Source organism: Hyla sarda, chromosome 8, assembly GCF_029499605.1.
Source record: "Hyla sarda isolate aHylSar1 chromosome 8, aHylSar1.hap1, whole genome shotgun sequence".
Lineage (NCBI taxonomy): Eukaryota > Metazoa > Chordata > Amphibia > Anura > Hylidae > Hyla > Hyla sarda.
In genome coordinates, this window is record NC_079196.1 from 115,540,977 (window position 1) to 115,553,842 (window position 12,866).

At 41.6% G+C, this 12,866-nt stretch overlaps 2 pseudogenes; both read left to right on the forward strand.

The window, feature by feature from the left end:
- The first annotated feature begins 242 nt into the window (after nucleotides 1–242).
- LOC130288049 (U2 spliceosomal RNA) lies at nucleotides 243–507 on the forward strand (annotated as a pseudogene).
- A 1,475-nt stretch (nucleotides 508–1,982) lies between these two features.
- Nucleotides 1,983–2,258, forward strand: LOC130289188 (U2 spliceosomal RNA; annotated as a pseudogene).
- The last annotated feature ends 10,608 nt before the right edge of the window (nucleotides 2,259–12,866 follow it).

Genomic DNA, 12,866 nt, shown 5'->3' on the forward strand with positions numbered 1-12,866 from the left:
TCAGGCAAAAGCCAGGCTATGGATTGCATTGCTAAATGCTCCATCAGAGTGCAATGGTCGCCTGTCCTTTTTTTAAGTGATGATGTGGGTTTAGCCTGTGCTGTATGTATGTATGGGTGGCTGACTGCCACCCACCCAGAGAGTGTATGGGAGGCTGGTTGGCTGCCAGCCTTCCTTCCATTCCTATGAGTAATGTGAGTGCTCATGAAGGGGACATGGTTGGGTCCACCCCTTTCCCGGTTATCCCCTCTAGGCCTTTTGGCTTAGATCAAGTGTAAAAAAAGAAAGGATCTTGCGACAGATCGCATCCTGAGGCACGTTTTTTTTTTGTGTGAATACTTGCACTTGGGTGACTTGTGAGCACATACTGATACATACGTTCCCTATCTGGGGACCATAAATTAAATGGATTTTTGAGAAAGGGAGCTGATTTGGAAGCTTGCTTCTGTCGCCCTATGCATTGACCCGATGTGGCAGTATCTTCGGGTAGTGAACAGTGCACCACCCCATTCCAGTGTTAAACAAGAAAGATTCTCATTTAATCCTCCGTGGGTGAGAATTTGAGTTTGAGAATTGGAGACCAAAATGATGAGTTGCACTGACTGGTTTATGAACGTCTATTCATTTAGCGTTTTAATGACCATGTTTGCACACTGATTGGTGTAAAAAAATTAAATAAAACTAAATAATAATAATCTAGCACACCTGTGCAGGTTTGACATGACATGACAGGTAACTGTCTTGTGGGTGGTGCTGAATCCTGTTAAATGACGTGAGGGTCTCATGCCTATACACAAGGGTGTGTCATTGCTGTTGCTTGACCATGCATTGGTTTCTGTGGTCAGTGAATGATAAAAACAAAATTTACCATCCATTGATGGATGGGAAATCCGCCATGAGGCATTTGTTTTTAGAAACTGCTGCTCACAACCAATGTTGCAATGGAGTGTCTCCATCTGCTGGTGGTATTGGAAAGGCATTAGTGCTATGACAGGGTCTGAAGAAGAAGAAGAAAAAGAAGACGGAAAAAAATATATATAAAAAGAAAAAGAGAGAGAGAGAGAGAGACTGACTTAGTGAGCGAGTGAGTGAGAGAGTGAGAGTGAGTGAGAGTGAATGAGTGAGTGAGTGATTGAGTGAGTGAGTGAGTGAGTGAGTGAGTGAGAACAAATGAGTTAAAGCAAGTGAGTGAGAGAGATCGAATGAATGAAAGTCTGAATGACAGAAAGAAAAAAGGATGAAGAAAGAAGCATGAAGAAAAAAAAATGTATATGGAGTTGCTGACATGAGTGCAATCTACAAAGCCGTTGAGGCTGATCCTCATGGGAGGATTATTGCACCAGGACCCTTAGCACTTTTAAAATGCCATTCAATGCCACGGGCTAGATGTAAACTGCAGATGACCATGTTGTGGTAGTTACCATGGATACCCAAGTGATGTGTGAGCTAACACATAGGCCCAACAGATTCCAAGAAGGCCAGAATCACCAGCGGCACCACCATCGATTGTCAGGTCACCCGGATTCAGCAAATACCAGAGTCCAAAATGATGCAGGTTTATACTGTTAATTTTCAGTTTATCGTTACAGTTGGTGTTATTCCATGTCGGAAGGGACGCAGCTACAGCCAGTGGGGTAACTAGAGACAGGCAGGCAGCTATGTGCAACAAAGGTAGGCGTGTTGTTTTCATATGCAGATCTGAAATATTGTCTTATATGCAAGAGGAGGAGTGATGGGGGTTCAGGCAAAAGCCAGGCTATGGATTGCATTGCTAAATGCTCCATCAGAGTGCAATGGTCGCCTGTCCTTTTTTTAAGTAATGATGTGGGTTTAGCCTGTGCTGTATGTATGTATGGGTGGCTGACTGCCACCCACCCAGAGAGTGTATGGGAGGCTGGTTGGCTGCCAGCCTTCCTTCCATTCCTATGAGTAATGTGAGTGCTCATGAAGGGGACATGGTTGGGTCCACCCCTTTCCCGGTTATCCCCTCTAGGCCTTTTGGCTTAGATCAAGTGTAAAAAAAAAAAAAAAAAAAAAAAAAAGGATCTTGCGACAGATCGCATCCACAGGCACGTTTTTTTTTTGTGTGAATACTTGCACTTGGGTGACTTGTGAGCACATACTGATACGTTCCCTATCTGGGGACCATAAATTAAATGGATTTTTGAGAAAGGGAGCTGATTTGGAAGCTTGCTTCTGTCGCCCTATGCATTGACCCGATGTGGCAGTATCTTCGGGTAGTGAACAGTGCACCACCCCATTCCAGTGTTAAACAAGAAAGATTCTCATTTAATCCTCCGTGGGTTGCAAGGGTTGTACTGTCCTCTAAAACCACACAACCTTTGGAAGATGGTCGGTAGGGCGTCACGTGACGGCATGACGTAAAGCCGTCAGCTCCGGGCCTCCGGACCGGCCCCTCACCCGCCGAACGCTGCTAGGGAAAAACTCCTGCTACCCTGCCCTGGCTTCCCCCCTCCTCCCCCTTCCTCTCAATGAAGATGTGCCGCTGATCGAGCTCCCTCACCGGAGGACAGGATCCGGACACGGTCGGGCGATGGTACGCTCAGGCACAGCTGAGCCAGCTCAGGCTCCTGGAGAGGGGCCTGACAGCTTCATGGTTAGTGGCTGGATGGGACCATTTGATCCAGCAGTCATGTGACTCAGTGTTCCAGGAAGACGCCGAGGCAGGACGAGATGCACAGGAGCCTGCACCAAGGGCTGAAGGAGTATGTGGAGACAGATTGAGCCAGTGAAAGACTGTAAGTGGAGCTACATTACTCTACATGCTGCTGCACTGATGGTGGGGGTCCGCTGCGCTATGTGAATGCTAGCTCTCCTCGGGATAATCGAGCTCTCTAGGCTATACTATAATATTATGACTAGTGGCTCAACCAGTATTATGGAAAATGCTATGGAAAATGTTTGCCAGGGGAATACCAGGGTATGTCCCTCTTTCTACTATAGGAGGTGTCATGGAGGGATGTACGGAAAAATAGTGAGGCATCCCTGGTATCCTTTATGGGGACGCTGGACTTTGTTGTTCTGACAGCCTCAGCATGAACCAAGCTAGAGGGAGCTAGATGTGATGGCATACCTACCTCATTTGGAGCTCTGATGATCTCTACCAGTACATTTGCTTATTCGCCTGTCTTTACTTCTTTTCCCCCAGCAAGTGAGAGGTGGTGGATTGTACGCATTTCTGATCTGGGAACTGAATATACTGCAGAACCGTGAGTCTCGTTTTCCTTTTTTTTTTTTTTTCTGCTCCACCTCCGGCTATTAAATGAGGAGCATGATAAGAATTAAGAACTCTCTCCAAATACATCTTTATTAAAACACCTTCCCGTATTGTGCTTAATTATAGACTTTCGGCTCCAGGTGTTGCCATGCCTCCCAAAGTCAATGCCAGAAAATCTATCGGGGGGGGGGGGAGTGATGCCCCACATAATACAAGAATGGATAAATTCCTGAAGTCCCCACTTGATAATATCAAAATTAGGAACCAAAAACAAGTGGGACAAGAACAAGAACATCATAATACTATGAGTGGATCAATATTTACTATATTACAGTCAGGAGATGACTTGCCAGAGGTGAAAGGGGGGAATCTAGACTCACAGGTTCTGAAATCTATAATGAATGGGGTTGAAAAATGTAATAAGTCACTGGAGGACCTAACATCACAAATGGGCGCTTTAAGTGCGGAGGTCTCCTTTATAAGAGAAGACACCAACAAGATTAAAGATAGAGTTAAGCAGATAGAAAAAGCAGTTCCACGTATGGAAAAAGAGCTGGGCGAAATGCGAAAGGAGCGAGAAGTTCTGAAAGAGGATAACAAATATTTCAGAGAAAAGCTGGCAGACTTAGAGGACAGATCAAGACGTAATAATGTACGAAATGTGGGGATCCCGGAGGGTGAATAAGGGGAAAACCCAACATCCTACATTGAAAAATGGTTGAAGGAGGTTGCTGGGGAATCCCTACTCACAAATTTATTTCATGTCGAGAGGGCCCACAGGATCCCCATGAAAAAAGCCTGCTCTGGGTCTCGTGCCAAGAACGCTCTTGGTCAAACTATTATGCTCTCAAGATAGAGACTGCCTTTTGAAATTGTCAAGAGAAAAGGGAGCAATCCCAGTCGGCAACTCTAGGGTGTTCATGTACCCGGACTTTTCAAGAGATACCCAGCGCAAAAGAATGGCCTTTAATCCTGTTAAAAAGAGGCTGCATGCGGCCGGCATCAAATTCTCTCTTTTGTTCCCCGCCAGACTGAGGATAACATTTGAGGAAAGGGTGTATTTCTTCACTAGTGACAATGAGACCAGTAAATGGCTGGAGGAGAGGGGATTGTAGGAGTGGTAGGGGAAGCAGAAACTATGTAGAAGGTGGTGGAGGGGGGGTCCGGAGGGAGAGGGTATAGTGCAGTTTAGAGATTCGTGGGTATCACGAGTCAACAGAGGGGGGGGTTGGGGGGAGGATGGGAGGTTGGGGCGAGGGTGAAGAAGAGGGTTGGGGAGGGTTGAGGCACTACCAGCTGGGATGCACCCCATAGTGAGAAGTGGAGCCTGTCGGTTCCGGAAAAAAGAACAGAAAAATGTTTATGTCTACGAATAACAGTAATAAAATTTTAATATGGAATGTGAGAGGGTTAAAAAACAGAAGTAAACGGGTAGCAATATTCGATAGAATAAACAAGCATCTTCCAGCAATTGTATGTCTCCTAGAGACCCACCTGACTAGGGATTCGCTGAATATCCTAAGTAAGGGCTGGATAAAGGAAGCTTTCCATTCTACTTTTTCAGAATATTCCTCAGGGGTCTCAGTCTTAATTCATAAGGCTGTAAACATGCAAGTGTTAAACTCTCTAATCGATAATAGAGGTAGATTTGTATTTCTCTATATTAAATGGGAGGGTAGGTTATCTATCTTAGCGTTTACATACATCCCCCCTCCCTTTTCAACAGAAGTATTTCAAGTCTTAATGGATTTTCAAATGGATAAAGAGTTTACTGACCTTTGGGTAATGGGTGATATGAATGGCATCATGAATAAGGATCTTAACTGGCAGGGTAGAAATTTGGGAAATAATAATACCCTTTTGTATAGCTGGTGTCAGGAGGTGGGATGGGAGGATGCTTGGCGAAAGTTATACACGTACAAGAAGAAATTCTCTTGTTATAATGCCACTCACAAAACAGCCTCCAGAATTGATCACGTCCTTGTTAATAATGCAGGTCTAATTTTTACTCATAAAATAGTGTATGAGCCTGGGTGTGTGTCAGATCACGCAATGTTAGTCTGTTATATTAAAAAGGAGAGGAAGACACAGGAAGCCTCTAGGAGTATGTATATAAATCTCCATTGGTTAAAAATTGAGGATGTAACAAAGGGGGTAAGCTCCGAAATTAGAGAATTTTGGGAAATAAACAAAAGCACAGCTGATACTCTGATAGTATGGGATACACTAAAAGCTTTCTTGAGGGGGATTCTCATTAGGAATATCGCCAGGTTTAAAAGGAAATGTAAGGAGAAGGAAAACGCGATACTGGGGAAAATAGTGGCAGCCGAAAGCATATATGGCATTAATCCTAACTCGGAGAACTGGGATCATCTTAAAAAGCTGCAAGACCTGTACAGTAAAATTGCCCTAGAGAAGGCTCAACATGCAATTTTTTTTCAGGAAACAGAGACAATATGTTGAAACGGGTAAACCAAACAAAACACTTATGGGAATTATTAATCAGAAAGTGAAAAAAACAATTATTGGGATAAAAAATAAAGAGGGTAGGGAATGTACTAAACAGGAGGAAATAACAAGTGTGGCAACCCAATTTTACCAGGATTTATACTCGAGGGAAAGCTTTGTGTCAGATGATGAAATTGACATTTTTTTGAAGAAAATAGGGCTCCCTAGTATCAGCGAGGAAGAAAAGGTGAAAATGGGGGAAGAGATTAGTATAGGAGAAATGGAATCTGCCCTAAAGTCCTTTGTACATAACTCCGCCCCGGGCTCGGATGGTCTGGTCTTTGAAGTTTATAAATGTTTTGGGGGTGTGCTACTGCCATACCTTTTAGAGGTTTATAATGAATCCTTGAGTGGGGGGGAGTTATCCCCAACTATGGCTGAAGCCATCATTGTACTGATTCCTAAGAAAGGTAGGGAAAGTGGCGTAATGGATGATTTTAGGCCAATTTCACTCCTAAACACAGACCAGAAAATACTAGCTAAAATTTGGGCCAGGCGCTTGCAACGAGTGATGGATAACTAATAGGGAAGGAACAGAAAGGATTCATGCAGGGAAGAAATATCTATAATAATATTAGAAGAGTTTTTCTAAATATGCAGGCAAGGGGTGAGGGGGGCTCCCACTCCATCCTGTCTCTTGACGCTCAAAAAGTGTTTGACAGGGTGGAGTGGGGTTTCCTCTTTAAAATAATAGAACATATGAATCTTGGAGAAGGCTCCTTACAGGGGCTTAGGGCCCTATATAGATCCCCCAAAGCCAAAGTTAATATTAATAATATTATTTCCCGGGAGGTAGTGACGCTGCAGAGAGGAACTAGGCAGGGATGCCCCCTATCACCGCTCCTCTTCTCCCTCTTCATTGAACCACTCGCGCAGTTGATTAGATCTTCCAGCTTGTTTGATGGATTTGGTGTCGAGGGAGAGGAGGAGAAAATACTGCTTTATGCGGACGATTTCAAACACCACTTAATATAGACACCATTCGATTTAGATTAAAACATAACTTTTACTAATATTAATAGAAGGTAATAAAAAAGGGGGGGGGGTACACACATAAATTGTGGGCATAAGGAAAAAAGGGTACAGGTGAAGCCCTAATCTTAAAGTCCCAAATAAATTCTAACTATACGTGTGGAAATAGAAAGAAAAAAGACAATAAATGGGGGGGTAATACAATGTAATCTTAAAATTGTGGTAGGTCTCTTTGGCCTACGCGTTTCGCCCTCCTTAGTAGTGGGGCTCATCAGGGATAAGAGAACCACAAATAACACATGATATAAATGGGTGTACCTAATAGAACATACACAATAAAGTAACCGATAATGTGATAAAGGGTAACAATAGTAAGCAGGCGTCTCAAAGAGGAAGTCTGTGTCAGTCTTAGTCAAAAGTCAGTCTTAGATATGTGGCAACATTTGCATGATCAACAATACAGATACAATGATGATACAAATCCACTCTGGAAATTGATGGCTTCAGAGGGTATTATATAAATAGTGGCCTGTATTGTGCATATATATGATGACAGCCGCACTGTTGGTAAAAGCAGAGAAAAATTCACTTAGAATTGGATATTCATAGACCAAAGTGAATGATGCTCATACGCAATTTAGAGGGCTTACCCAAAATTAAATATTGTACAACAGGCTGATAGATATATTATTCAAGTATCCACATATTTGATCACAGATTCCTACAAAACAATAATAGATAAAGAGAAAAAAAATTATTGAAGAAAAATAGAGGGTGTTACAAATTGACCCCCATTGCATATTGATGGTAACCATATGTTTAGCAGATATTGATATGGCTCACCTGGATAATGGGCCGGGATGAGATAGAAAAATTAAATATGTGGCACATCCAGTAATGGCAGATGTATAATAGTCTGGGGCTCTAGATCAAGACAAGATCACGACATAACTAAAATGCATAGAAGACTTATATATTAAAGAGAAATAAGCCTGTTAAATACAACTGAACAACAATCCAAGAAGTCCTACCTGACAATATATATGGTAGACAAAACTACCTGGTGAGGGTAATACAGTTGTCCTATGGCGGTATGATATCCCGCACTAAAATGTAAAATCGAACATAGATTTAGAAGATAAGGTAGAATACTAACTGTTAGAAATAGCCCCAAAGAGAAAGAAATTCGCAAACCTGATAATGTTGCCGTGTAGGAAACCTGGATGTGCCACGAGGACGCCGCATGATGTCTTGGTAAGTGCTAGAGTTTAAATACCCTGCCCGAATGTTGATGAGTAGTGTTGTTTCCGGTCTCGTGGAACGCAAACTGCGCTCCACAGACACGAGCGAGGCGCATGTAGCCAAACTTAGCAAATATCGTCAGTTCCGGGACGTGGAGCGCATACTGCGCTCCACGAAAAGGCGCAAGCATCCAGACCGGAAATTGATGAAAATATTTATGCAGCTACAATAGGCAGTATTTGGAACGCAATGCGTTCCACAGTGGTAGATAGAAGAAAGCATTCTATATGAATACAAGAAGTAATTGGCTTAAATGAGACCATCATAAGCATACTATATGATTATTTTAAGGCCATATTACCGGGCGTGCAAACAATGGTAGGGGGTAAGAGAAAACATATAAAAAAAATAATATAACAAAATATAATGAAAAACAAAGGTATGCAAAAGAATAATCAATAAAATTAGACCAAGCAGAGGCCTGCATTACTATCAGATAGACTGGATGTGTTAAAGCGAGAAAGTCTCTTCAAATAAAGTGTTATGATGGACCGAGAGTATACCGGTCGATAAAATAAGGCTGTTCAAATGCATGAGGTAAATGATAGACAGTCATTAAGTCCAAAAGGCGTAACCGTACGGAGGCAGTAGATCCATCTTGCCTCCATTTGTAAAAGTAATTTGTCCACATCACCTCCTCTAACATCTAATTTGACCGTTTCAATCATCTGAAATTGAATTTGAAGAGGAGCATTGGCATGGAACCTGTGCATATGATTCGCCAAAGTTTTATCACGTTTGTTTTTAATATCACCCACGTGCTCAAGAATGCGCCTCCTAAATTCCCTATGGGTCTTACCCACATACCCTTTGGGGCAATTGCAGGTGGCCAAATAAACCACATTTGTGGTCTTGCAATTAGCGTAATGGAAGTTTTTAAAAGTTGTGTTGTCAATGTATCGGTTGAAGGTTTTTGCTACCTTCACGAAATTGCAAGCCTTGCATGACCCACATTTATAGGTGCCTATGTGTGTACCCCCCCCCCTTTTTTTATTACCTTCTATTAATATTAGTAAAAGTTATGTTTTAATCTAACTCGAATGGTGTCTATATTAAGTGGTGTTTGAAATTTAACTCTTATCACCAAGAGTTGCATATCGATGTAAGGTTGTGGTACCTCCTATCTATACCATAAGTTTGTTTTTTTCTCTTCAATTTCTGTCCTTTAAGGACTTATTTCTAATTATCAAATACCATATCGAATTGTTATGGCGAGTAAGTTTCTTGAAACACTAAATACAGATAACTGGCTGGAGGAAGCGAGGGACGTATTCTCAGATAGGGAATTTATTCAGGTTATTAAGGCATTGCCAACCATTAACACTATATTCAAGGATCTTTATTTCGCGTATAAGGACCAAATTAAGTCCTGGTGGGAGCTAAAATCTCTTGAAAATTACATAGCAAACAATATTGTTCCGCAAGGACTGAGAATTTCCTTAGTCCCTGCAGCAAGGGCAAAAACTCCCCAACTAATGAACCTCTGGGAGAAGGAAGCTACAGATTCCTCAATAAGATTTATGCGCCTTCTCCTAGAAGGAGAAAAAACTACCTTAGAATTATCAACAAAAAAACTGAAGGACTTGATTACAACAGCTAATACTCTGAGAAACGAACCCGAGTTTGCTAAAAAGGAAAATGAACCACCAAACAATATTGAAAAATTTACTTATCTTTTGAAAGAAAGAAAGAACAAACAATTCAGACAGGACCTGGCTGAATTTAAAGAAAATAAGGCGTATACATTCATTGAACAGGAGTCCTATAGAGCCTCAGATACCGACATTTCATCATCTGAAGCAGAAAACTCAGATTCTAGCAGAACTAGAAAACCTTGGAATAGATCTCCATACAAAACCAGACACGGAGGAGCAAAATGGACCTCCAATCCAAGGGGAAGAGGCCGAAAACCAAGGGGAAGAGGGAGAGATATGATTCCCTACATGAGCCAAAACTTTGGCTCTGGACAAAATCAAGGTCCAAACCCCTGCCCCTCCTCTTCACAATCCTCTACATCCTCCAGTGCTGTTCCTTTTTTGGACAAAGCCATTCCAGGACAGAATCAGCGAATCTAACATCTGACAACCAGATCATCAATCTGTCTAATCATGTCTTAACACATCATGAAGTCACAGTCCTCAGACGAGGACTGTCTTTTGTTCCAACATCAAAACCTTCAGCTTTCGAATGGATTAAAGACATCCATCTATTTGGACGAAAGCTTAAGTGGAAGAAGTTTTTTAAACTACAAGATATACATACATGCTCCAATTTAGGGATTGAGGTTGATGATCTGGAGGGTATCTCTAATTTAAGAGACTTACTCTCAGACAACGAAAAACACCCTGGAGAGGGGCCATTCACCAATGTAAAAAATAGAAATACTAAATACCCACCGGTGGGTGAACAAGATAATATTGACACTTTTGTCGATATTGTCTGTTCAGAGATTGAAACCGTTATCTCCAATTTTCACATTTCTGATTACAATTTATCTTATCATGAATATCAGGCACTAAAGAATCTCCAATCCGATAATTCCATCATAATAAAACCTTCGGATAAAGGAGGCAATTTGGTCCTCATGAATAATCAGGACTACATAAAAATGTGCCTGAATATTCTTGGTGATAATTCCACTTACTGTAATTTAGAAACTAACCCAACACATATTTTTTTGAAAAAATTACAATCTATTCTGCTAGAAGCCAAGAACAACAATCTGATTGACGAAAAAGAGCTGTCTTTTCTGCTACCCAAGCAGCCCCGCCTTGCCACATTTTATGGACTTCCCAAAGTCCATAAGGGCCTACATCCTCTTAAGTGCAGACCCATAGTCTCCGGAATCAACAATTTGACCCATAATATTAGCATCTACCTAGATCAAATTCTATGTCCTTTTGTCACAAGTCTACCGTCCTATTTGAGGGATACTACTGATTTACTTCTCAAATTGGAAGGGATAACTATTGAAGAACATTACTGGCTCTGCTCAATTGATGTAGAGTCCCTCTATAGTTCGATCTTACATACCGCGGGGATTGAAGCAGTTCGCTTCTACCTAAAAAGTAGGAGTACCTATCTTGTCCCCCATAATGAATTTGTCATTTCGTTGCTCGACTTTGTTCTTAAACATAACATCTTCACCTTCAACTCCAAGATCTACCACCAGCTCAGGGGGACGGCAATGGGGAGCCCTGTGGCTCCCTCATATGCCAACCTCCTCCTGGGCTGGTGGGAGGAGACAGTGTTTTTTAACGAACAAGTCTACTCCCACTACCTTGAACATATCATTTACTGGGGTCGATATATTGATGACATTGCGATTATTTGGTCTGGTACGGTTGATTCCTTTAAGAAGTTTGTGGCCGATTTAAATATCAACGATCTTGGCCTAAAGTTTACATTTGAGACTAATAAGAACTCTCTGTCATTTCTGGATGTCCAACTGGAACGAAAGATTCCTGTATACTAAAATTTTCCGGAAACCTACTGCTGGAAATAACATTTTGAGGTGGGATAGTCACCATCCGATCCCACTAAAGAAAGGGATTCCGAAAGGTCAATACCTCAGAGCACGTAGGAACTGCTCAAATGAGGCATCTTTCAGAACTGAGACCAATCAAATGAGAGATAGATTTAAACAACGGGGTTACCCAGATAAGGTACTAAAAGAAGCCTACACTCTACATCGGTAGAGGAAAATTCTTCTCGTATTATTGCAACCTTCGATGCAGCAGCAGGTGAAATCAGTCAGGTGATTAGAAAATATTGGCCAATATTGAAATCTGATACAATTGTGGGCCCAATGGTAGAAGATCATGCCTCGATTACTTACAGGAGATCCAAAAATATCGATGACATTCTATTACATAGTCACCTGACTACACCACAAAAAATAGGGTGTTGGTTGGATGTAAAAACTGTAGGTACCTATAAATGTGGGTCATGCAAGGCTTGCAATTTCGTGAAGGTAGCAAAAACCTTCAACCGATACATTGACAACACAACTTTTAAAAACTTCCATTACGCTAATTGCAAGACCACAAATGTGGTTTATTTGGCCACCTGCAACTGCCCCAAAGGGTATGTGGGTAAGACCCATAGGGAATTTAGGAGGCGCATTCTTGAGCACGTGGGTGATATTAAAAACAAACGTGATAAAACTTTGGCGAATCATATGCACAGGTTCCATGCCAATGCTCCTCTTCAAATTCAATTTCAGATGATTGAAACGGTCAAATTAGATGTTAGAGGAGGTGATGTGGACAAATTACTTTTACAAATGGAGGCAAGATGGATCTACTGCCTCCGTACGGTTACGCCTTTTGGACTTAATGACTGTCTATCATTTACCTCATGCATTTGAACAGCCTTATTTTATCGACCGGTATACTCTCGGTCCATCATAACACTTTATTTGAAGAGACTTTCTCGCTTTAACACATCCAGTCTATCTGATAGTAATGCAGGCCTCTGCTTGGTCTAATTTTATTGATTATTCTTTTGCATACCTTTGTTTTTCATTATATTTTGTTATATTATTTTTTTTATATGTTTTCTCTTACCCCCTACCATTGTTTGCACGCCCGGTAATATGGCCTTAAAATAATCATATAGTATGCTTATGATGATCTCATTTAAGCCAATTACTTCTTGTATTCATATAGAATGCTTTCTTCTATCTACCACTGTGGAACGCATTGCGTTCCAAATACTGCCTATTGTAGCTGCATAAATATTTTCATCAATTTCCGGTCTGGATGCTTGCGCCTTTTCGTGGAGCGCAGTATGCGCTCCACGTCCCGGAACTGACGATATTTGCTAAGTTTGGCTACATGCGCCT